The 23,264-nt window shown below is 45.7% G+C and overlaps 1 long non-coding RNA gene across 8 annotated transcripts in view; it reads left to right on the top strand.

The window, feature by feature from the left end:
- Window positions 1–23,264, top strand: part of LOC101751351 — an 80,008-nt gene that overhangs the window by 33,379 nt on the left and 23,365 nt on the right. For 4 of the 8 annotated variants that reach the window (XR_006931788.1, XR_005840905.1, XR_005840908.1 and 1 more), the window contains 5 exons: window positions 6,190–6,339; window positions 15,045–15,224; window positions 15,479–16,930; window positions 19,667–19,763; window positions 22,604–22,810. This is a non-coding gene — a long non-coding RNA (uncharacterized LOC101751351). Of the gene's footprint in view, window positions 1–6,189; window positions 6,340–14,078; window positions 14,203–15,044; window positions 15,225–15,478; window positions 16,931–19,666; window positions 19,764–22,603; window positions 22,811–23,264 lie in introns of all 8 variants that reach the window. The other 4 variants (XR_006931787.1, XR_005840906.1, XR_005840907.1 and 1 more) reach the window with 3 other exon arrangements.

Here is a 23,264-nt window from a genome sequence, read left to right as displayed (position 1 = left end):
ATGTTCTGTCTTAATCCTACTGATACTACATCCATGTTTTGATACAGCAAGGGCAAAAGAATTAGAAGAAAAGATGAGTTCAAGAAGAAAGATCTTCCTTGGTTCCTTCTATTGCATCATTCCTGGTTCATCCATGGAGAAGTTAAGATGCTCCATATAAAGTTAATTGCATAAAAGTGATGGTACCATTTCAGATATTCTACTCGCCAAAATGATGCCATGATTTGGGGTGTGGGACATGTCTGCACGTGGACGTTTTTTCCCTCAGTGGGGTTTCGGGTTGCTGCTTTGTGCTGTGATTGTGAAGACATTGCAGTGCAGTTCCCAACCAGTCCCATTTCTCTGCTAAAGCAGGAGCATGGTGCTGTGTTACATTTCAAGGGAGCTTGGAAGCCATCCCTCTGGGTTCCTGGCATTAGGTACAAGATATGTAAGAAGAATATACTCAAACAGATTTTTTTTTAATTTATAGTCCCTTTTCCTTACCAAGCCAACTGCATGACGTGCCCTCTTCGGGGCATCACGTATTCAGATCACATCTTCTTGAAATCAGGTCTGTGGTTGCAGTAAATAAGCTTAGTTTCCACAGCCCTTCACTAGAGCTGTATAAACTGACCGACAATTTTTGGGATGCCAAAATCTCACCCAAAATACCCCCCAGGCAGTCAGTGCTTTAGAGGCTGCTGGAGCTGCACAGGGCTGTGTGCTCCTGCAGGCACAGGAGTGCAGTGTGACATCGATGCCACTGCACACAAATGAGTATCCCCTCGAATATTTGCGGTCTGTGAAGATACATAGGTACAAGTGTTGCTTGTAATTAGAAGTGACAACCTGTGGCTCTCCTCTCCACCTCCAAAACCTGCTACAGCCCTTTCACCGAATGCCACCGGAACAGTGGAACTGTCCCTTTAATTAGCAGCGTATTAATAAATCTGTCTTGTTCTCTAATCCCCACACACATAGCACAGTGATTCATTAGCACAGGAAGAGGCAATTTAGATTTCCTCAGATAAGAGCAGCTGTCACTAATCAAATTAAAGGCGGAAGTGCATATCAAAAGTTGGGCGAAGTGGTCTGGCAAGGAGGAGAGCTGCAGGCTGGGGGGATGGCTGTCGCCCAGCTGGGGGAGCACGGGGCTGCTGGCATGGTGGTCCCTGGGGGTAGCAGCAGCTCCAGTGCAGAGCCCAGTGCTCCCAGTGTCAGCAGCCTGCATGGCTGGTTTGCACATGCAGAAATAGCTGGTGCAAAACCTCCTACCTTAACACAGGAGCACTGGGGTTTGAACCATGAACGTACCGTGGACGCCCTTTAGGGTTGCTATGCTACTTGGGCAAGCAGGAAAAGATCTGTACTTTGCATTCTTTGCTCAGAAAGGCTATGCTTTGCTGTCTGTTTTCTTTAAGAATGTCTGGGCACGGCTGATGCTTGCTCCGAGCAGCAGGCTTGCTCCTGGCCAGCAGCACCCCGCAGTGTGGGACCCCCCCTGGGATGGATGTCCCAGCAGCAGCCTGTGCTGGGCTCTGCCCTCAGGTGATGCTGAGCCCCCAGCAGCCAGGTGTGGATGGAACAGAGCACACTGATAGACAGCAGCGAGATCCCCTTCCCCTGTTTTGACAGCCATCAACTTGAGACAGCTGTGAGAGGCGGATGCATTCCCAGTGCCTTTTCAAACCTTTGCTCTTCCTTCGTGAGCATCCCATGGCAATGAGTGCTGTAGGCTAATCGCAGTAGAAAGTGTTTCTTTTTTGCAGGCTTTGAATTTTTCTCTTTTCAGCTTCTCTGAGTGCTCCTCACCGCTGTGCTGCAGCAAGAACACCACGTCTCACCGTCCTTTCTCCAGCCCACTTATGATGTGACTGCATTGATCACAGCCCTACTGGTTTGTCTCCTCTGTGGGACTGATGCTGGCCTGTGTCAGAGGAGCTGTTTGGTAGCTCAGCTCTGTGTAACAAGAGGGGACTCACGGCCACAGCTTGTGTCACAGACACATGCAGGCTGACAGTGCAAGCTTTGACTTCTCTGAATATCTTCTTGGCTCCAGTTTGGGTAAAACTGATGACGTCTCTCTTGCTTTGATAGCGGTGTGAGGAATTAAACGTACAGGATAAGGTGAGAAGCATTAGGCAGCGTGATGCCAGCCCTTGGCTCCCTGCTGCTGTCAGGTTTCAACTGTTCCCTGGCTGCTCCCCGAAGCAGAGCAGTTCTGTTGGCTCCCTGACTCCCAGCCTTGCCTGCGTGCAGAGAAAGCAGCAGATCAAAGGAAGGGAAGTGCTCCCTTCAGTAGCACTTCAATCAGCGATACGAGCAATTAAAATACAAATTAATCTAAGGAAGATGAAAATGCAGATTTTGAATAGGAGCTGTTGGAGTCACCTTGAACTTGCGCTCAGTGCTGTTTAGTCTGGGTGATTAAAGACATTTACACGCCGTTAAAACCTTGCTGTTTGGATCTGACCAGCTTGTCAGCTGGGTGTTCTGTGAGCAGGGACCTCTCTATTGACTGGCTTGTGTATTAATTCAGAATAACCTAATAGTGTCACTGCGAGGAAAAACAAACAGTCAATATTTTCTTGGCGAGGAGATGCAGTGAGAGCATTTCCTCCCAGCACTGTTAGGATGATAGCAGACAATAGCAATTAGCTTTGCCTTTGTCCTGCGCTGGTTGTCTCAGGCTGCTGTCAGGCCGTTCACCTACTCTGGTTTGTGCTCGGGGAAGGAAATGCAGCAGATGGAAGCTGCTCCCTTGGGGTCAGTGCTGGACTTGTGGAACCTTCTTCTTTCATATGTCAGCCCAAGGGCTCCTTGCTGGGCCTGGGACAAGACCACACATTGCAGCCCCACATCCGGAGCAGGAGGAGCTGCCTCCCTCCCTGTGCCCCCACATCTCTTTGGGCTGAGCATGGCTCAGCTGCTGGGGACCTGTGGCAGCATCACTCCCTCCCAGCAGCAGCATCACTGCCCACACGGCAGTGCTGTTGGGCTGACAGGTCAGGTAAGGCGGTGGTGATTAATCACAGTTCTGAGTTAATCCCAGCTCTGCCCAAAGGCAGATGCTCGGTGTCCCTGGGGTGGCATTACCAAACAAGAGCTGGCTCTGTTTGCAAATGGAAAAGAACGGTCGAAATTTCCGCTGCTTGTTTTCCTTTCCAAGCACCAAGCCTCATTTCTGGGTTACACTCCTAGGAAATAGGAATGCATGAGTGTGGCACGCAGTGTTTATTCATCCCTGAACATAATAATCTGCCTTCAGAAAGTGAGCTCATAGACCAGGCCTTGGGAGGTGCAGGAGACAGCTCTGTCCTGGGGTGCTCATGGCAGAGGGATGGGGTAGAGCTGAGCACAGGGGCAGCCTGGTGTGCAGCAGGGAGCAGGGTCAGGGCCAGTGCCAAGCCCTGCAGGCACACATAACCCACATAACCTAAGACAAAAACGGATTGGAAGCAATGCACTGTGAGATGTGATGCCGTTTGTGTCAATAAACTGCATGTAAAGATGTTTGATCACTTTCCCTCATCTCTAATACCGATCATTTTTACCTGTGACAGTCAGCAAAGGTCCAATGCAGTTTCCACCAACATCTGAGAGCTTCCTTTTAACCTCAGCTGTTGCTGAATTAGTTCCTAAATAAACCTCTGGCCATCACTTGAAAGGGCTGTGCTAAGTATATTATAATGGAACTCATAATAAACACATTTCCTTGAACTATAGGATAAAATAAATCAGGTCTCTGTATTAACCACCTAGCTAAGAGAGGTAAATGGAATCGAAACATTACTCGAGTCATTTATATGTGGGAGTGAGGGACACTTTCTCATTACAGGTACTTTAGGGCTATGTTTAAATAAAATACTTTCTGTTGGCTCGCCCTTGAACTCTGTTCCCGTCATCCAATTAAGCAGAGCTCAGTGAAAGAGCAGCGTAGCTCGGAGCTTGCCCTGCAAACTGTAGGGCACTGTAAAGGCTCAGATCTAATCCTGCCATCATGAGGGGTTTGAAAAGTTTAAATCAATTGTCTGTGGAAAATCAATTATGAAGCAGAGCAGTTTGCCGTCGTCGCAGAAGGAACTGATTCATCTGTGGAGTGCTTTCCTGTTCAGAAGGAATTATATTTGAGGTCTATGGCAGCAAATATTGGAAGAGAAATGGAATGACTTCCTACTTAATGAGAAGCCAAGTACCAACTGGTGCTGCTTCCAGGCCGTGGAGCTCAGTGCTTCAGCTGGTGGCAGCAGTTCTTTTAGCTGTGCCTCTTGTGCTGGCACGCTTCAGGCATTCCACTAAACTCACTGGTCCTGGCCACCTGTACAATGGCCCAGCAAAACCCCAGCTGGTACTGATCTCATCTGAGTCTGCATTGAGTAATTTTAAAGTTGTTGTTGAGCATTCATAGACTGTCATTGACATCAAGGGATGTTTGGTGTTGCTTACGGGAAGACTTCAGTAAGTTCAGAATTAGACCATAGATCTTAGTAAGGGTTAAGGCATCTCTGGGTATAAGCACAGGGTCTGGTTATTACAGAACCCTGTGCAATACTGATGCTGGCACATCTTGATTCTAACTGTTCCTGTTAGGAGAAGAGGCAATAAATGCAATGTTCAGAGGAGGAAATTGCAGTGATAGAAGTGAAAAGAAAGAGGGGAACATTTCTAGATGTACGACCTTTCTGGATATTCCAGAAAGCACAAAGAAAGCATTCTCAGTGGTTGGTCACCAGAACAAGGGCCCATAGAAGTTCTGGGATCTCCACCCTGAGAGGTATTTAAATCTCAACCTCTTTGGCCCTTGGCAGCTTGATCTATTTAAGAGAGCTCTGAGCAGGAGGTTGTCCTAAAGACCTCCAAAAGTCTTCTACATACATTACTCAGGGATTCTTTTCCCTGTCTGGTCCCACCCACATCTACCCTGCAGACATCCAATGGTGAGAGACCTTGTGACAAATAACTGTCATTACAAGTAGCATTTACTGGTTGCTGGTGTCATAGAATCATAGAATGTCCTGGGTTGAAAAGGACCACAACGATCATCCAGTTCCAACCCCCTGCTATGTGCAGGGTCGCCAACCAGCAGCCCAGGCTGCCCAGAGCCACATCCAGCCTGGCCTTGAATGCCTCCAGGGATGGGGCATCCACAGCCTCCTTGGGCAACCTGTTCAGTGCGTCACCACCCTCTGGGTGGAAAACCTCCTCCTAATATCCAACATAAACCTCCCCTGTCAGTTTAAAACCATTCCCCCTTGTCCTATCACTATCCACCCTTGTAAACAGCCGTCCATTTAACACTCTCCAGTTCTTGAAGATCACACAGAACAAACAAGAATCCGAAGTGAAGCAAGCTGATGTCAGCATTAAGTACTCTGTTGCCCCTCTTACACGTTGCTTTTCATCAGCGATCTCCAAGCAGAGGCAATGCATTAAATCACAGGTTTGGATGCTATTTTTTATTTTGAATACCCAATCGTTGGACAATGGCTGAGCATCATGGCATAACAGATAAAAGACAAAAATGTGAATTTATGTGAAAAACCAGCTCTAAGCACCTACCAACCACCATGTGAGTGGCATTGAGCCACTGCCCGCTGGTACAGAAGGGACTGACGTTGCGACCACCAAAACAGAAGGCAGATTGTGGTCTCTTCTTTCACTGCTTTCTCTTCCTTGCTCTCTTATTTGGCTGTTGCTTTTTTGCCTTCTTCTGGGGGTGTTTTTCAGCACAGCGCGATACTTGATATGACACAAGTGAGCAATAAAGCAAAAATTATTGCGGAGTCATTTTACTTACGGAGTGCTATTAGAGCTGCCATTTATTTGCTGTCATTTAATTGATGGAGCTTGAATTAGATAGGAGAAATTGTCAGTGGCTCTCTACTGCCGAGGATGGGGTAAGGAGTTTAACATCGTACGGTGATAGGGAAAAGGAAGCATCTCAGCTGTCCCCATTGCACATCATGTCTTGGCATGCTGTTATGCAGAGGTTGCAAGTACTCCATTGCCATACAAGGTGCCAAAAGAGGGAAGAAAAGTGTCATTTTTTTTGTTTACACTCAGCACAGTCAGTGCAAGATGTGCACTGATCAGAGTAGCTCTTCAGATAGAATAGGAATCCTACTTGGGAAGAAAGAGATCAGAAGGGAAGGACAGGAAGGGAAACGAAACTGGGGGACTTGAACTTATTTCTTTTCCTCTTTACAGTCTGAATGGTGACGGAGGGTTGGAAAGGCAGAAGAGGATGAACTTCCACTTCCAAATGGTCAACAACAGAAATGAGAGATCTGTACATGGAGACAACTAGCACAGGTTACCCAAAGGCTGGATTAAAAAGCAAAGACAAAAGCTCATCATGTAAGTAACCTGATCAGACAGAGGGAGAAGTGCACTGAGTGGGCATTCACAGGGAATACGATGGGTTTTACTTTCCCTTTTCACCCTTTTTGTTGCATAAACGTTATTGAGAGGAATTAAAAACAGTGCTGTTCTCACACTTGAACTTCTCATGCGTGCTCTGGGGTTCCTCAGGACATCACCACAAAAATCCCAGAGAGGCCTTTCCTCCCTTGCCACCATTATTTGTGGAGCTGTAGAGCAAATGTTGTGATTGCAAGTTGGTACAAATTAAATTCATTATCTGGTGGTCTGTTTTTGATTAGAATCAGGTAGGATTGGTAATCTTCTGACGTGTCCAGGGAAACCGAATGACTGTGTAAATGAATCCATGCTTTTTATTGATTTGAATTAAAAATTCTATCAACTCCTAAGGTAAAAGTCAAGAAACACAACATTCTGATATCCAAGATTCACTTTCACACATAGGTTACCACTATTTCTAAACTTCTCTGGTTATAGAGGAAAAAGAAGAATAGTTACCAGTATCTGGTATTGTACCAATTTTAGAGGGTTGTTTTAGAACAGAGTGAGAGACAAGATTTTATAATTGCATATTTTGTGTCTGCTACAGTCAACATCACAAAAACATCTCTGAGACACAGAGTGTGAAATCCATCCCTCCTCCTGCTCTGAGCACAATCTGTCCCACTGACTTTGAAGCCCAGCATGGGAATAAATCGTAGAATCATAGAATCACCAAGGTTGGAAAAGACCCACAGGATCACCCAGTCCAACCATCCACCCATCACCGATAGCTCTCACTAAACCATGTTCCTCAACACAACATCCAAATGTTCCTTGAACACCTCCAGGGTTGGTGACTCCACCACCACCAACCTGGGCAGCCCATCCCAGTGCCCCATGTCACCTAGTGGCTCCAGTGGCATCTGTTATACAGTTTCTTTCATAGTTACCAGAAAATACCAAGGTATATCAGTAATCCTGGTATGATATAGGTTGGCAAAGGCCGGAGGAGGGTTGAATTTAATGACAAGCCTGTATATCAAAGGAGTTGGTGATGGTTATAGCACATGCTGACTGTGTGAAAGGTGTTTCCATGCAAAGCACAGCCTCTGAGGAAATAACTAATTTAAGAAATTAGACAGAGCCAAAGAATTACTTGGGCACTGCAAGTACTTCCATTGAGGCATGCTTTAATCTAGACCCAGTCTGGGCTTGATTCTGTCCTCTTTCTGGGGAAAGCTGAGATTGGTGTCAGGTAAGGTTGGGTCTGATTCTCATGGAGGTATACCAGATCATAGCTATCAGAAGTGTCAAGTCCTAAGTTGCTCAGATTCAAGCTGAGTTACTCACTGAGACACCTAAATATGAAATTAGATGTCTATCTTTTAAGCCCCTAAGATCAAAAATCAAGCTGCAAGTTTGATCTCCTGTGACCTGAGTTTCCTCTCTGCTGAATAAATCATCTCTGTGGTCATTGCAGTCCCTGGAGGAAAAGCTGTCTTCTGTCTCTAAAACTCACTTGTGGTAGGGCTACACACCAACCCAGGGCATGGTATGGTTAAGCTTCATCTTGAAGGATAAGAAATCTGATATTCAGGCTGGCAGGGGCATCTTGTTCACTTGGCTTTTCCAAAATCCCAGGCTTCCTAACAGCCCAGGCTGAGAACTGCTAACGTTATAGCATAAGGGAGCGTAGGAGAGCACAAAATTTGGGGGCCAGCAATGTTTTCCTGGCGTTCCCCTGTCCTGGAGGGCTGTTTTGCAGTGTGCACAGCCCCTGGCTCAGTGCCTTGCTCCACAACCCTGGCACTGAGCCTCCTTGTGCCAGCATTTTAAGTCCACTCACAGCACCAGTGTCGTTTCCCAAATATGTAGTGACGCTCCATTAGCCATTACTGCTGCTCTCACATTTCCCAGCTGCTGGGGAAATCCTGATATGATCTCCACTGCACCTCCTTTATGTTCCCAAGCCCTCAGCAGAGAATTTCCCCTGTTTCTGCGTTGTAGTTTCTTGGAGGGAGCATTTTCTTCTGACCTGCTTTCTTGCACGTGCACTTCCCATCCTGCTCTGGCACACTCCACCTGCTGGGTTGGTTTTCTCCTTCCCTTTTTATACTGGGAAAGCGACTTACCCTAGTTAACCTCCTCGTTGGTAAAGGAAGAGCCACAGCACAGGAAGGTTAGTACAAATCTGAGTTATTGAAGACTGAGATAGCAAGTATTTCTTTGGGGTGAGACCAGAACAAGAAGCACGAGGGACGTGGACTAATTGCCATATAAGCAACCCAAGCCTAATAATGCTCCTCTGCTGCTAATTCGTCATTCTCTGGAGCTCCACAGTCGTGACTGTAGTGTGGGTTGGGGAGGCTGGGGCTATGCTGGCTTAAAAATGGTCGGTGTTTTAATACAGTGATCCATGAAGGCAGGGTGGAAGAGCAACAGAGAAGAGACAGGCAGGCACTGTGTTGGGATGGAGGGCTGCGGTTCAGTCGAGGAGGCAGATCTGGTTCATCTGCACACCAAAACCCCCATTGCTCAGGTATCTCCTCTTGGCAAATTAAATTGTCTGTGTGCTTAGGCAGGGAGAGATGCAAAGTGCAGAAACAGTGTACAGTGCTTACATAAACGAAGTGATTTCTGCAGTAATCATTGCAGGAGTTAGCTAATGGCAGGGTACGGGGACCTCCTGCTGAGTTTCCATTACCTTGTAATTTTCAGCTTGTTCACTGTTGCAAGAAAGCCCCTCTGTCTTGTAATTCCTCCAGCATTCACGTCTCATCTTCTCCAGACTTGAAGTACATAAGATGCTTTCTGCTGAGGGATTTATTGAGATAAGTTATTGAAGTCAAGCAGTGAGGCAAGCATCCAATATTATGCTATTCATCTCTGAATTTATGTTCCCACTCTCTTTTGAAGGTCTAATGTAATCACAAACAATTTGTTTTGTATATGTTTAAAAATTCATAATTTTCTTGTACAATGGGAAAAAAAAAAAACCGCACTTGTAGCTCATTAGTGGTTGGATTCACAAAACATCTGGCTTTTCCTTTTGATGTAATTTCTGTGTGACTAAAATTGTGCCTTCATTTTGAGCCGTTCAAATGAGGAGGTGCAATCGCTCTGCCAGAAACCCATTAAATGTGCCCGTGAGTCAGCCTGTGTAATCTTCCAAGTGTGTTGGAGAGAATTAGAATCCTTTTTCCCTCTGGCATTTTCCGGTCAGCTTTCCCAGGCTGCTGACCTCTCCTACAGGAGGTCTCTTTGGCTCTCACTTGTTGCTGCTCCGTGATACTGGCTGGAGCTGGGTGCTGGCCACTGAGCTGCCAGGCAGAGAGAAAGGCAGGAGGATGCTGCTCATGTTAGGAGACCTCAGCAGAGATGTTAAGGTCTTGACTGGCAACGTGGCAAATCTAGGTGGCATCACGTGGGATGCAAGTAGCCAAGCTTGGGACTAACCAAGCCTTCTACATCCCATTCCTTAACCACAAGCTAGCCACTTGGTTTTGCTGTTTGACTGTTGGCTTGGTTGTTCAGAAAGACTGAAAATGAGGCAGGGCCACAGTAGAAGAGTAGTAGAAGAGTTAGGATCTGATTACAAGCAATGCTGTTTGTGTAAAACGTGGACGGGGTCTTCAGGGCTTACTCCAAAGCAAACCAGAGCCAAAAAGATGCTCTTCTAAAAGTCAGGTCAGGAGCTTACCATGCTGTGTCAGATGTTAGTACTGTTGCTGCTGCGTCCTGCTAGCATAAAAAAAAAGAAAGCAGCTGTGAGGTGAGCTGTAAGCTCAGCAGATCCACCCAGAAAACTTCAGAGGAAGGCTATCTGCCTAAGTGGCTCAGCAGCAGCTGATAGCCCCAATCCACCTCCTGCCATGTCAGTCAGCCCGGGCAGGTTTGAGCATTTACTGAGCTTAATCCACTTCCAGCCTAGTGGAAACTTCAGAAATTCAATGCAGATCTGCACCTGCTCGGCTTGGTTGTTAAAAGGCTGGAGCTGCAACTGAGCTCTTTGCAGAGGGGTTTCTGTTTCCAAACAGGAGTGCAGAGCATTGTGGAGGCTCTCCTGTCACAGAGAGATGCTCACCTCCCCCAGAGATTAGCTTCCTGCAACCCTATTGCTTTGATTTGTGTCGTAATTCGTGTTTCTTTGGATGTGTAAATGCTGTGCTGCAGAGGAACAGCCACATACTGCTGGTGGGAGGACCACCACTGCCTCCAGTTTTTATGCATTTCTCTCATTGCTTTTGGCCTCCTGTGTATGTTCTGATGCGCTTCACATTCCTGAGTGTAAATCTCATTTCTAAAGTGCAGCCACTGGTTTGGTCTCCAGTTGCTGAGTGTCCCTTACAGTGCTCCTTGCACACAACAAGACTGGTAAAACCACAGAGCCTGGCTGCTCTCAGACTGGCTGTACGTAGGGATGGAGGTGAGGATGGCTCTCCTGGCTCCCCAGCCAGCTCCCAGTATCCAAGAGGTTCTGTTTTGCTGGATGTAGCCTGGAGGTGCTCAAAGAACATTTAGATGTTGTACCGAGGGACGTGGTTTAGTGTGGAATTGGTGAGAGGTGGATGGTTGGACTGGATGATCTTGGAGGTCTTTTCCAACCTTATTGATTCTATGGTTCTACGTAGATGTGATTGAAAGCCTGCCACACGTAGCTGTGAATTTGGACCATGGTTTGGGAGCTTGGTACACTTTCTTATCATTAGATATGTCTGGAGGAGGCTGCTTATGCCATTTAAAGGATATCTACATGCACGTCCCACTCCTGTGCTCTGGTAAATCCTTCTTGATTTTTCTGTCCTTGCTTCTACTCTCCACCTGCTCATGCACTCAAGTCTTTTCCAAACACTTGAAATACATGTGTAATATGGCATTATCCAGCAGTGGGCCCAGTCAGGTTGAAGCTCTCAGAGGCGTTAGCGAGGCCAGAACAAAATTCTCCCAGTAGTGGTTCCTGCAGATAAGCATTAGAAACTACCATGTGCCTGTCTACAGACTGCAATTACAAGTGGAAACAATGGCATATGATTAACCCATGTTTAATATTTGTATGTAAAAAGTGCCAGGAAGCATCGTCATCAGTTAATCAGTGAATGATTTGTCCAACTTTAGCTTTTATAAAAAGCCCATACTAATTTGATAAGTTAAAAACTCCTTCAGCTTTTAAAAAGAACGACTCTATTTTGGACAAAAAAATGTTGTTTTGCATCATTTCTTTTTGACACGAGATGCTACTGCTGATTCTTGTTACTTAGGGAACCTTCTGAAGCAGCATCTCTGCCTACTGCTGCACTTTGCACATTGGGAATTTCTTAAAGCTTTGGGAATACAGAGATTGTTCTATCAGAGCAAGGCTTTGGGAGCAGTAGACGTTTGAGCACCAAGTTTAATCCCGATATAAGCAGACATCCCCTTCTACTGAAGGCAACAGAGCTGCTTCAGTTGTAGTTACACTGAGCTTTCTTCAGTGGCAAATGGAGAACATGAACCAACATCTAGTCTGACTCAGGAAGTTAATCTGGGTATATCCAGATGCGTTAGGCATATCTAGAGACTCTCTGGATGAAAAGCCGTTTTATTAGCCAGCACCTACCACAGTTCAAAGTACAGCTTGGAAAACTTCTGCTTCCGTGTCAAAGGCTCCTCGTATTGAGCAGACCTTACTCTGACATCACTTGGGAATTCCTGCTTTGTGGCTTGACAGCAGGGAGATTGTGTGCATCCCTCAGTCTTCCAGTGTAATCATAGCCAGCATGCTCTGCCTGTTCATGCTTGTCCTGCTGAAGTCCTACTTAATCTGTGTTGCAAAAACATGCACAGTTTAAAACTGATGCCCACATTCCCCCTAGGTCTGGGTCTTGCCATAACTCAGAACTCCGCTGCTTCTCTTTCAGAAGCAGTGAAACACTGCTTGAAGTGGCTGTTCCAGGTACAGACCTATGGCAAATCACACCAACATGGGCACACATGATCCCATACATCTCCTGGAAAGGGACGTGCAGAGGGATTTCTGTACAGCAGATGGTGAGGACATGCCTTCATGTGCCAATGGAGAGAGCATAAGCCAGTTAGCTGCTGAAGATAAGAACCTTCAAAGGGAGAAAAACCCCAACCTACTAGCATACTACATTCTCCTTGTGTAGCATACCTCAGAAATTATCATTAAGCATTGAGGTCTTCATTATTTTCTCTAACATGTGATAGAATGTATAGTAGAAGACTACCAGGATGCGAAGAGCTCTGGGCCATCTGGTGTGGCTGAACTCAGACTGGCTGATCACTGTCACCTGTGTTGGCTCCATGGCCATCAGTCCCCATCCCTGCACTGCATGCAGCTGGGCCGTGCTTGGTGCAGTGCTGGCTCTGCAGCTGGAAGAGCACTCCTGTACAGCCCTGAGTCCCTGCTCAGCAGTGTGTGCAATAGAGAGCTTTATCTCCCCCCCTCTTGCTGGCTTTGGCTGAGGGTTACCCAAGGACTCCGCTGTTGTAAATTGGTATTTGTAAAAGGAGACAAATTGCCTGAGGTATTACTGAAACAATGTCAAATGCTCTACATTGGGGTTTTCATTCCTTTCTTTCTTTATCCACTTATTTCTTGCATCTTCCTGTAAGCGTGCGTCCAGGTTTACTATCAGGTATGCTGGTTTGAAGCACTGACTTAGTGAAACATGGCAGCTCTTCCCCCGTGCTTTCAGAGGTTCACATGGAAGATAGAGAATTAAAAAGCAATCTCATTATCCTCTTTTGTGCATTAACAAAACCCTGGCACTAACACAGCAAATACAGATGGATGTGAAAATAATTGCTTGGTGCAAGTTGGATTTGGATTCCCCCCCCCCCCACTTTATTATCTGGATGCTGAGGGGAATATTAGTGAATTACTGCATGGGAAAGTAGGTCAACATCAAACCTGGGATAGAGGGGAACTGGGGCTGAATAGCACAAGAGTGACCTGGTTGTGGCTGGGCCATTGAAAGACGTACTGAATTGCCACCAGAAGGATCCAACCTCTCTTACTCTGCTTGTGCTTTTGAAGAGCCTGGCAGTGAAACAGTTGTGCAGGCATATGTCCTTAAAAAAAAAAAAAAAAAAAAGAAAGAAAGAGGAAGGAACCCAGTATTGATTTAGACAGAAAAGTCAAATGTTTCTGCTGCAACTGTGACAATAAATTCAAAAATAATTCAAGAGCTTCTGGCTCTCAACATGACAGGCTGAGGGAATATGCCTCCTGGAGTAGAACCTCCCCCAGGGGTGGCAGGGAGCAGTGGGAGAGGATTAATGACTGCACTGCTGAACCATGCACAATGCACAACATTAGGAGGGCTTTGCTCTAATGAAACCTTCAGCCTTCAGCTGCCTTGCAGACTCTCTGAATAGCAGCTGCCAGCGCCGTGGAGAAGCTCAGCACAATGGAAAAAGAGTCAGACTGAAAAAGCGGAGCTGGAGTTCAAAACTAGTGAAGAGATGAGGGGAAAAAAATAAATGAGAGAGGTTTTTTTTCCCCTCTCTTTTTTTCTTTTCCTGCCCCCCCTTTGGAAATAGCTGGTTGAAACATTCCCTGATGGGATAGCTGTCATCCTGGGAAATGAGGTCTGCATTTGCACAGGGATCCCAGTGATTTCTCCCAGGGACAAACCAGACAGTTTTACAACCTGCTTCTAATGGCTGGAGGGAAGTGCCATAGCTAATCAATCTTGCTCTTTGTCTTATCTTTATTTGTGGGCCTGCAGTGATGAAGTGGAGCCTCGTCATGTGAGGTGCCATAGCAGCACAGACTAAACACACTCTTCCTGCTGCAGGATGCTTGCAGTGTCAGAGCAGGCAAAGCTTAAGTAAAGCAAAGGAGAGCACAAGGTAAAAAGCTGTTGTACCACTCACCTTCCTTCATGCTATCAGCAAAAAGAAAGCTGGTCCTAAGCTACACCAGACTCTATGCTTTCTTTAAATTCTACCATTCTACAGTAAAAATGAATTTTAAAAGCATGCTTTCTTATCATAGGTGGTATAACTGGGTGTTGACTGGGTGGAACAGCACTGGTCCAACCTCGGGAACAAAGAAAATTTTGGACTAAGCCATTATGAAGCTATGCAGCCTGGTCAGGAAACTGGAAGGGAGATTTCCCATGGCAAACCTGATAAGTGGTGTGGTGCTCTGAACATGCCATAAACTTTGAGATCCAAAGTATGTTTTGTTATAGGCATATTGGTGTGCAAAACCTCAGGAAGAATAGGATTCTTGAGCAAATGAAAGAAAAGGATAAAGACAATTGGTAGGAGATATGGCTATCACATCTAATTACTACCTCCTGTTGAACTTTTCTTAACAACCATCACAACTATCTCCAGCCACTGTGGCAGGGATATTGTGGGATGATTCCATGACTTAAAACAGCCTGGCTAAGAAAAAAAATGCACACACACTTCTCCAAAGATAGAGATGGATCCTGAGGAACCTTTGGTTTCATGGCTTGATGCAGCCAAGAAGCAGACAGCTTTTCCTGACCTTAAATGCAATTGCTTTCACTGGACTAGTACTTAGAGGAGTAACCTCTACCACAACAAGGCTGCTGCCTTGCCCCGATAATATATCATTCTGCATAATCTCCTGGTGTTTTCCAGGTTCAGCATGTCTTGCTTTGTAAGAGTCACAGTTCTGCCTGTCTTCTGAACACCACCTGTGTGCTCTTCCTCCACAGCACTGCCTCGCTGAGCCCCTCTGTAACCACGACTGTAACACTATAATGGGATGGAAAGTACTGCAATAATAGCAGGGTAGCAAAGTCTTTGGCTACAGCGGAAGAGAATAAGCCTAAATGCAGCAGATACAGAAAAGAAAAAACAAACAAACAACACTGCTTACCTTTGGAAGGCCTCAGGTAGGCAGAGATCTCCAGCAAAAGATGTCCTCACCTCCACTGCCAACCCTTAAATGAGGGCTGGGAAGGGGTGGATCCTGGCTCCACCCCTTCCAATCACTCAGGTGCATTGCATGACATGCGTCACTCATTGCATGCACCTGAGCTCCCCTGGGTTGGCCCTCCCTTCCCACCAGGTGCTCCATCACTGTTTCAGGCTGTTACATAGCATTTCCACTATAGTGACACATCTCTTTCTTTCTTCTTCACCTTAGCTCATTTTCCTATGCAATGGGAATGCCACCATGCATCTAGAAGGGCTCGTCATCTCCTGTGGACTTGGCTGCAAGCAGCTTGTCATGAAGCCAGCTAAAGTGCAGGTTACCAGAGAGCTGCTGAAGTGTTACTTCAATGCTAGTGTTATTGTCTTCACATGGATAATTGATGCTGGAATAAGTGCTAACCTAAAATAAAATGATAGAAATTTTCTTTCCTGGACAGCGCTAGTGATGCTTCAGCTTTTGACTCACATGAGTGAGCTCAGACCGTGGTTTGCTCTGTGCCTCAAAAAGGAGAACGACCGTATGAAGCGTGGATTGCATCAATTTAGTTTGGTTTGGATGGGATCGGATTGGTTTTCCTCCCAGCTGTGTGTAACAAAGACAGCTTTATGCAGTTACACTGCACGGCAAGCTGGAATTTGATTTTGTGGACTTGACACGGATTTCATTCAACACAGGGATTTGCATAAAATGGCTAATGGTTTGTGCTGTAGTCACACAAAAGTCAATAACAACGTCAGGGGAAAAAAGGGCAGATTGGTGAAGAATGAGAATGCCAGCCAGGATCCTGGCAGCGTGGAGATGAGGCTGAGGAAATGCCAACACAGATGAACAAAGGAGCCCTACGCTGCTGGCACTGAGCATGAGCCCCAACCAGCCCTGCAGATAGGAGCTACCTGCAAAGCCAGCCTGAGCGCAGGGCATGGCATGGGGGGAGACAGGGAAGCACCAAGGGAAGAGGAGAAAGATGTTGTATCTGAATGCTAGGGCAGAAAGCTTCCGCTTATTTATCTGCTTTTGAATTTTAATGATCAGTTCGAGTGATAATTACGGAATTTCTATATTTATATAAAACCAGCACATAAAATAGCACGATTTGATATTTATGAAGTGCCAGTTTTCCATAAATACAGAGATTTGTTAATGAGCGCTGGGAACTATTCATTAAAATTCAGAAGTAGATAAATAATGAATAGGAATTGCTGTTTATTCATTAAAATTCTCCAAAAAGAAAAAAAGAAGAAAAGAAAGAGAAAAAGAAAAACTCCTCGCTTATTGTTGCCGAACCTAAGCCTGTTTCATAAGCATTTTGTTTTAATTAATGCCATTTGACACTATTAGTGCCAGAATGGTAGAGAGTCATTTGGACATTGCAGGCTATAAGTTGGGCTGCAGTAAAGCCATCCAGGGCCCTGATGTTAAACCAGTGTGGGCTCCATTTAAGCATCCAGGACTGCTGTAGGTGCATCCCAACTGGGGAAAGAAGGGTCAGTCCTGGGTGCAGCGTTGCTCATTGCCCATGGCTGCAGATCCATGGATGTGAAGCTGTGCAAAGATGCTGTTCTGGAGTTCAGCACTTCTCTTCTGTCTTGACAGCTGAACAAGATGATCTTCGAGGTCTTTTCCAACCTGAAATTGTCAGGTTGTGCAGTTGGAATGTTGTTGGTAAGAAAATGTGAAACATGGCTCCACACCACACAAAAACACTGCTGGGCTAAGCTTTGTGTTAGTAAGATTAATGCTGGCCTGGTGTAGTTGCCAGGTCAGGAGCAGTTGTGTCTGGAAACGTGTAATTACATTACATAGCTGACCATCAGCTTAACATTCAGACCACTGCAGATGCTGGAGTGGCATCAAGTTTTGAGCTGGGCACAGGAAACTTGCAGGCAAAGCGCCCTGGGTTACAGCATTACCCTTTCCTTTCTTTGGTTCCCTATCATTGTTTTGTCCCGCACACACATTTGCTTTACGCTCTTTGCATCCTCCATACCATGGAGGCAGCTCTCAGAACGCCAACGGGAGGCAGCATCCAGACCTGGCAGCATCCTCTTGGCTCCGGGCTCTCCAAGGCAGCTCATCCCCATCACTGCAGCCAGCACAGGAGCTGGGGGTCCCAGCCATGGGAATTCTCCCCGTTGGGTTTGGGGAAGCAGGATTGGTCCCGCAGGGAGCAGGCTTGCTCGCTGCTGGCTCCAGCTGCGGAGCACAGGAGGAGAAGTGATGCTGTCAGTGGTGCATCTGTCAAGAACGCGAGGTAAAGGGTTGTCAGGAAAGACATGGAATTGGAAATGAGGATTCGGGGCCCCTTTAAAAGAGCTCTTGTCTTTTTTTTTTTTTTTTTTTTTTTGAAATGAAGACAGACAAAATGGATCTTAGTATATTTAAAAAGGTCTTAACGGCATTTGGGCTGCAAAAGGTTTCCTTTCCACCTTTCATTCCTTCTGTCTCCCCTTGACCTCTCGCCTTTCCCTGAAAGCTGGATATAAAACAATAAAATGTGGGGCTTTATGTAGAATACCAAATCGGCTCCTGTGGGGAACAGAATTAATTCTACTCAGGAGCAGAAAACGAAACCCAGAAGCATCAAAGCGTAGACATAAATTCAATATCCCACTGAGCCCATCACTTAGGATACTTCACCCTTTCCTGCATGTCTATCTTTCAATCAAATGTAGATGTAGGGAAGGGTTTATTTTAGTTTAGCCTGGTGTTACAAAGGCAGAAGGGAAAGAGCAGCAGCAGTTGCTGTCTATTTGCCGTGTGAGGTTTATAATTTCACAAATGCCAAATGCATTAATCCAACCTGTCATGTCGCCACTCTGTTTGTAGATCAAATGGGATTAAAAGATTTAGTTGAAGCTTTCCTGATACATTTAAATAATATGACTGGAAATATAATATTCAGGAAAATGAATATTTTAGAAGTACAATTTGGAACACCTGATACGTTAACACCCACTGTATTAAGAAGGAGCAGAAGGGAGGTTGTCCCAGTCCTGCAGAGCAATGCTGGTAGCACACTCCATTCTTAGCACCAGGAAGCTCACCTCAAGCATCACTGGGCTCATCCACTGCTGGAGAGTCCCACAAGATGCTCCAGCACAATTACATGCGGGGCTCATCGTTAAGCAAATGCTTACACATTTTGCTGGATGGAACCTTTACATTTTTGCAGCCATACTCAGCCTTTTTTTTCCTCTTTATTATATCCATTGTTTGTTTATTCTGCACAAGGGACCACAGGCCTAAACTATTGTCTTTTCTGACCCTTATTCTGCACCCTGGACATCTGGTTGTGGTGTGAGCAGATGCACCCAGAGCTGTCCAGGCTTTTGTGTTACATGTGAGTGGGGCAGTGGTGGCTGGAGCCCATGAAGGTTGCACCATCCTACCAGCATGAAACTGAAATGGGAGCAAATAAGTGTGGATTTTGAGCTTGTTTTGAAGGAAATGAGGTTAATCATCTGGATAGAAAGAAAGAAACAGTCATTGCTCTCCCAGTGGTAGATATTCTGACCTTCAGTAGCAGATTTTGGTTAGGCAGCTGCTTCTCAGTAGACATGTTCTACCTGAATTCCAGCAGAGGATGTGATAAAACAGTGCAGGATGTTACGTACCCACGTAGGTACTTGTTCAAGTGAACAAAAAAGGGAGATTGCAAATTAAATCCTTTCAAGGGTTGATGCTGGGGTTTGTGTTTTAACTACTGACTTGTCCAAAAAGTAGCTGTGAACCAAATGGTGATGCAAGGGTGGAGTGGGCAGCAGCGATCCAATGGCAGCAGAAGCATTGAGCAGAGCAATATCCTGAAGGCAGGAGATACCACACAGGAGGACTGGGCGAGCTTAGGGATGGGAAAACAGCCTTTAATGACATGAAGGGCTTCATCGTGATGATAGCAAGAGTTTATTCTAACAAATATACATGGTTCTGTTAGGCACAACTGAGTAAGAGAGACAGGTGATTGCACTGGGCCAAAAAGCAGTCCATGAAGCTACAAAGTATGAATGGCCAAGGCTGCTATGGGCAGCTTTCAGCAGGAGGGAAGCCCTGGCCCCACTGCATAGGGCTGGGCTGGGAAACACGCTGCAATTCTCATAGTACAGATGGGTGAACTGCACCAGAGCAGCTGCAGAGATGGGTGCTTAAGGGTGATGGAGAGGACAATGCATGGTCCTTACCAAGGTCTGGGTGCAAGTGTAGCCGATTTAACATAAACACGATGTCTCTGTAAGATCCTTCATTTCTTGGCTATTCCCCCACCAATGTGCCCATCTGAGACAGTCTAATAGGGAATGAAGGAGGTTAACAATGCTTGCTAGCTACTTTTGTTTGTAGAAAACATATGAAGCTTAGACAGAAAATCATTGCCATTTTAACATCTCCTTTTTCCTTTTTCAGAATGCAGTGTAGCAGTTGATACAAACACTGTGTGTGTTAACCCAGATCAGCAGCTGGGTTAACAAGGACCCTGATTCTGGGCCATTCTGAGGTTTGGGTAATGTTTTCATCCTGTGTCCCAAGTTGTACCAACCTGTCTTCCAAAGCACAAGCAATCATTATGTCATTTAACATCTCACTGCACTGTCTAATACTTCATAAGCCTCCTGTCTTTTAAGGTATATCATACATATGCAAAGGAAATTGCCTTCCAGCTTCTGTTCTTAACAAAATCAAGGAAAATAAATCGTGACCAATCTTACAGACGCCATCACTTGCATGGCACAAAATAGTCTCATGTTGTCTCGTCTGCTTTTTTCCCACCTATCTGAAATTCTCTTTCCCACTGACACAGTGAGAACTGCATGCTGTGGAAAATCAGTGTCCATGTTATATATTTCTGACAAGCCCTGGTATTATCCAGGGAACAATCCGTTATATATTGAGAGGTGAGAGCTTGTGCCTTTAACTCATGTTATCTCACCATGATTTCAAATATAAACACTTTCCAGGAGTGAGTGAATAAAACTGAAGGCTTTAGGGTTCTGTCATGTCCAGTTACAGTCAAGCTTCACACTGTAGCCCACTTCTGAAAATAAGAAACTGTTTTTCTGAGCCAGTCCTTATTTATTTATTTATTTATTTTGGCTGAGCTAAGTAGATGTTTTGTTGTTGAAATGTTTTGAAGCAATGGGCCTTTTTTTGCAAAATATTTTCCAGCAGTGAAATCATGGAATCATTGAATGGAATCACAGAATGGCTTGGGTTGAAAGGGACCCCAAGGATCATCAGTTCCAACCCCCCTGCCACAGGCAGAGCCACCAACCTCCATACCTAATACTAGACCAGGCTGTCCAGGGCTCCATCCAACCTGGCCTTGAACACCTCCAGGAATGGGGCATCCACAACCTCTCTGCGCAGCTGTTCCAGCAACTCACCACTCTCTTGTAAGAGACTGCTAGATCTTAAGCTGGTTCCAATCACAACTGTGTCTGGGTACCTATGGCAGATGAATGCTTTGGGCCAACAAGCGTTGGACCTGCCTACCTGTGCTCATAAATCCTGCAGGCTTTCATGCACTGCTCATAGGCAGAAAGTTTCTGATGTGCATATGCTTGCAAGGAGTAAGACCCAAAGCAAATTGAGTTAGGCATGACATCAAGACACACTTGCAAAAGCAATTTTAATCAATTACAGCTACAATCGCATGCTGTACAAGCCGCAACTGGATTGTCTTATGTACCAGCCGATCATATTGGGCATGTAAGATTAAATTAAAGTTTTCTAATTGCATTTAGGAACATACAAAATACTACAGTCTAAAGTGTAGCAAATTAATTCTTCAGGCGTAACCTAATTGGATGGAAATTGATTTATCGTGTTTGGACCAAATGAGCCAGTAAGGCATGACTAGGAACCGCGCGGTAAGGAGAACACCATGTGTGTGTCAGTACCACTTAGAGGAGAGAGCATGTCCAGGAGAAATGAAGGGTGCTGTGTCGGAACGTCTCTTCTCTCTGCAAAGGGAAGCACTGATACATTCCCAGCCTCTTTTGTTCTTATGCACAGAGTGACTGGAGAGCTTTTGCTTACTTCTGAAACTCCAGGGTGTAGATAGGTGAGTAAGGGAAGGAGGAAAAGATTTTCTCGGGTTCTGTAAATATTATCATTCTGTAAAGGGAGGATTTCAGCCATTATCCTAACATGCAGTAGAAGTGGGTATAGAATTTCCCCCGGATTTTTGGATAGCCAAGCAACGGGGCCAGGGCTGAAGGCATCCCCAGTACAGGAAGGACGAGGAGCTCTTGGAGCGGGTCCAGAGGAGGGCCACTAAGATGGTCAGAGGGCTGGAGCACCTCTCATATGAGGAAAGGTTGAGGGAAATGGGCTTGTTTAGCTTGGAGAAGAGAAGACTTCGGGGACACCTCATTGTGTACTTGAAGGGAGAGTATAAACAGGAGGGGGAACGTCTGTTTACAAGGGTGGATAACGACAGGACAAGGGGGAATGGTTTTAAACTGAGACAGGGGAGGTTTAGGTTGGATATTAGGAGGAAGTTTTTCACGCAGAGGGTGGTGACGCACTGAACAGGTTGCCCAAGGAGGCTGTGGATGCCCCATCCCTGGAGGCATTCAAGGCCAGGCTGGATGTGGCTCTGGGCAGCCTGGGCTGCTGGTTGGCGACCCTGCACATAGCAGGGGGTTGGAACTGGATGAACGCTGTGGTCCTTTTCAACCCAGGCCATTCTGTGATTCTATGATTCTATGATCTCATTCTCTCCAGAAGATAACCTATTTTAGGGTAAACCCTGTGGCACTTTCCAATAGCAATAGCACAGGAAGCTCTTTCCTCCCCAGTCTACCTTTTGCATAAGGAGTATGTTCTCTTTGTTGGCTTGGCCTCATTCTGGCTGCCAGCCTGGGGATGGCTGGTGATGCACAGGTACAGCCATAGAAGGCTGTTCAAGAGATGCCTAGTATTATTAATAATACAAGGAAAATTAAATTTGCTTATCACAATGAGGGGAAGAAGAATAAAGTTTATTAAATCTCCCCACCAAAAACGCTGACTTACTGAAAATAACAGGTCTTCATTAAGAAGAAGCTAATTTGCCATAAAGAATTGCTTTACTTATGTAAAGGGACCAATTGCTGTAATTGTGAGCAGCGCTCAAAATGTCTCCCGGAGAAGAGAAGAGCTGCGCCTTCCTGAATTTTAACTGCACAGGTTCTTGGAGTTGTGCTTTCCCCAAAGTGAAATGCAAGCTTTAATCATCTGGAAAATTAGAGGATGGCATTTGGGGTATACAGAAAAAACAGAGGAGAGATACTGCTAGCTTCCCAGCGAGAGTCCAACTCGCATAGTAACTAAAAGGGATGTTTCTCTTGTGGCTTACAGGGTGAACCTACTTAACAGCTCACAACTGTTTGGTATCTCTGGAGGTTAATTTTGAGAGCAAACAACTTGGAGTCAAGAAAATCCTCAGCCTATAAAGGGAGCATCTACATTTTAGCAGAGCCTCGTGCAAAAGCCTGGGAGAGATTGAATGGTGCAGTGACTCCCTGCTTGCTCCCATTCCTCCAAAGGGGACACAGCACAGCCGAGGTGAGAAATCTCACTTTCTGGGTCGGTTGTTCTCAGCACAGATATTGAACAGCTGTGGAAAGTTCACCTTCTCCCCAGGTTTGCTCTGATTGCGCAGCTCATGCTAGGTGAGCAACCTGACAAGCAGTGTTGTGCAGCAGAGCAGAGAAGGGGGAATGGATTGGCTCTGCTTTCATTTCTTGCCAGCTTTTCCCCTGTCTGTGGGTTCCCAAAGGAATTTTAGGCGAAGCAAGTCTGTTCTGGAATCTTGGAGCACCAGGATGTTGTGGTTTAACCTGGCTGGTGGCTCAGCAGCACAGAGTCATTCGCCCCAATGGGATAGGGGAGGGAAGTGGGGGAAAAAAAATGTAGAACTCGTGGGTTGAGATAAAATGATTTATTAAGAGAAAGGGAAAAGAGTAAGATTTATGACTACATATAGATATATATATATATGAATGTATATAACAAGTGA

Source organism: Gallus gallus, chromosome 19, assembly GCF_016699485.2.
Source record: "Gallus gallus isolate bGalGal1 chromosome 19, bGalGal1.mat.broiler.GRCg7b, whole genome shotgun sequence".
Taxonomy (NCBI): domain Eukaryota; kingdom Metazoa; phylum Chordata; class Aves; order Galliformes; family Phasianidae; genus Gallus; species Gallus gallus.
This window is presented reverse-complemented; position numbering and strand designations above follow the sequence as displayed.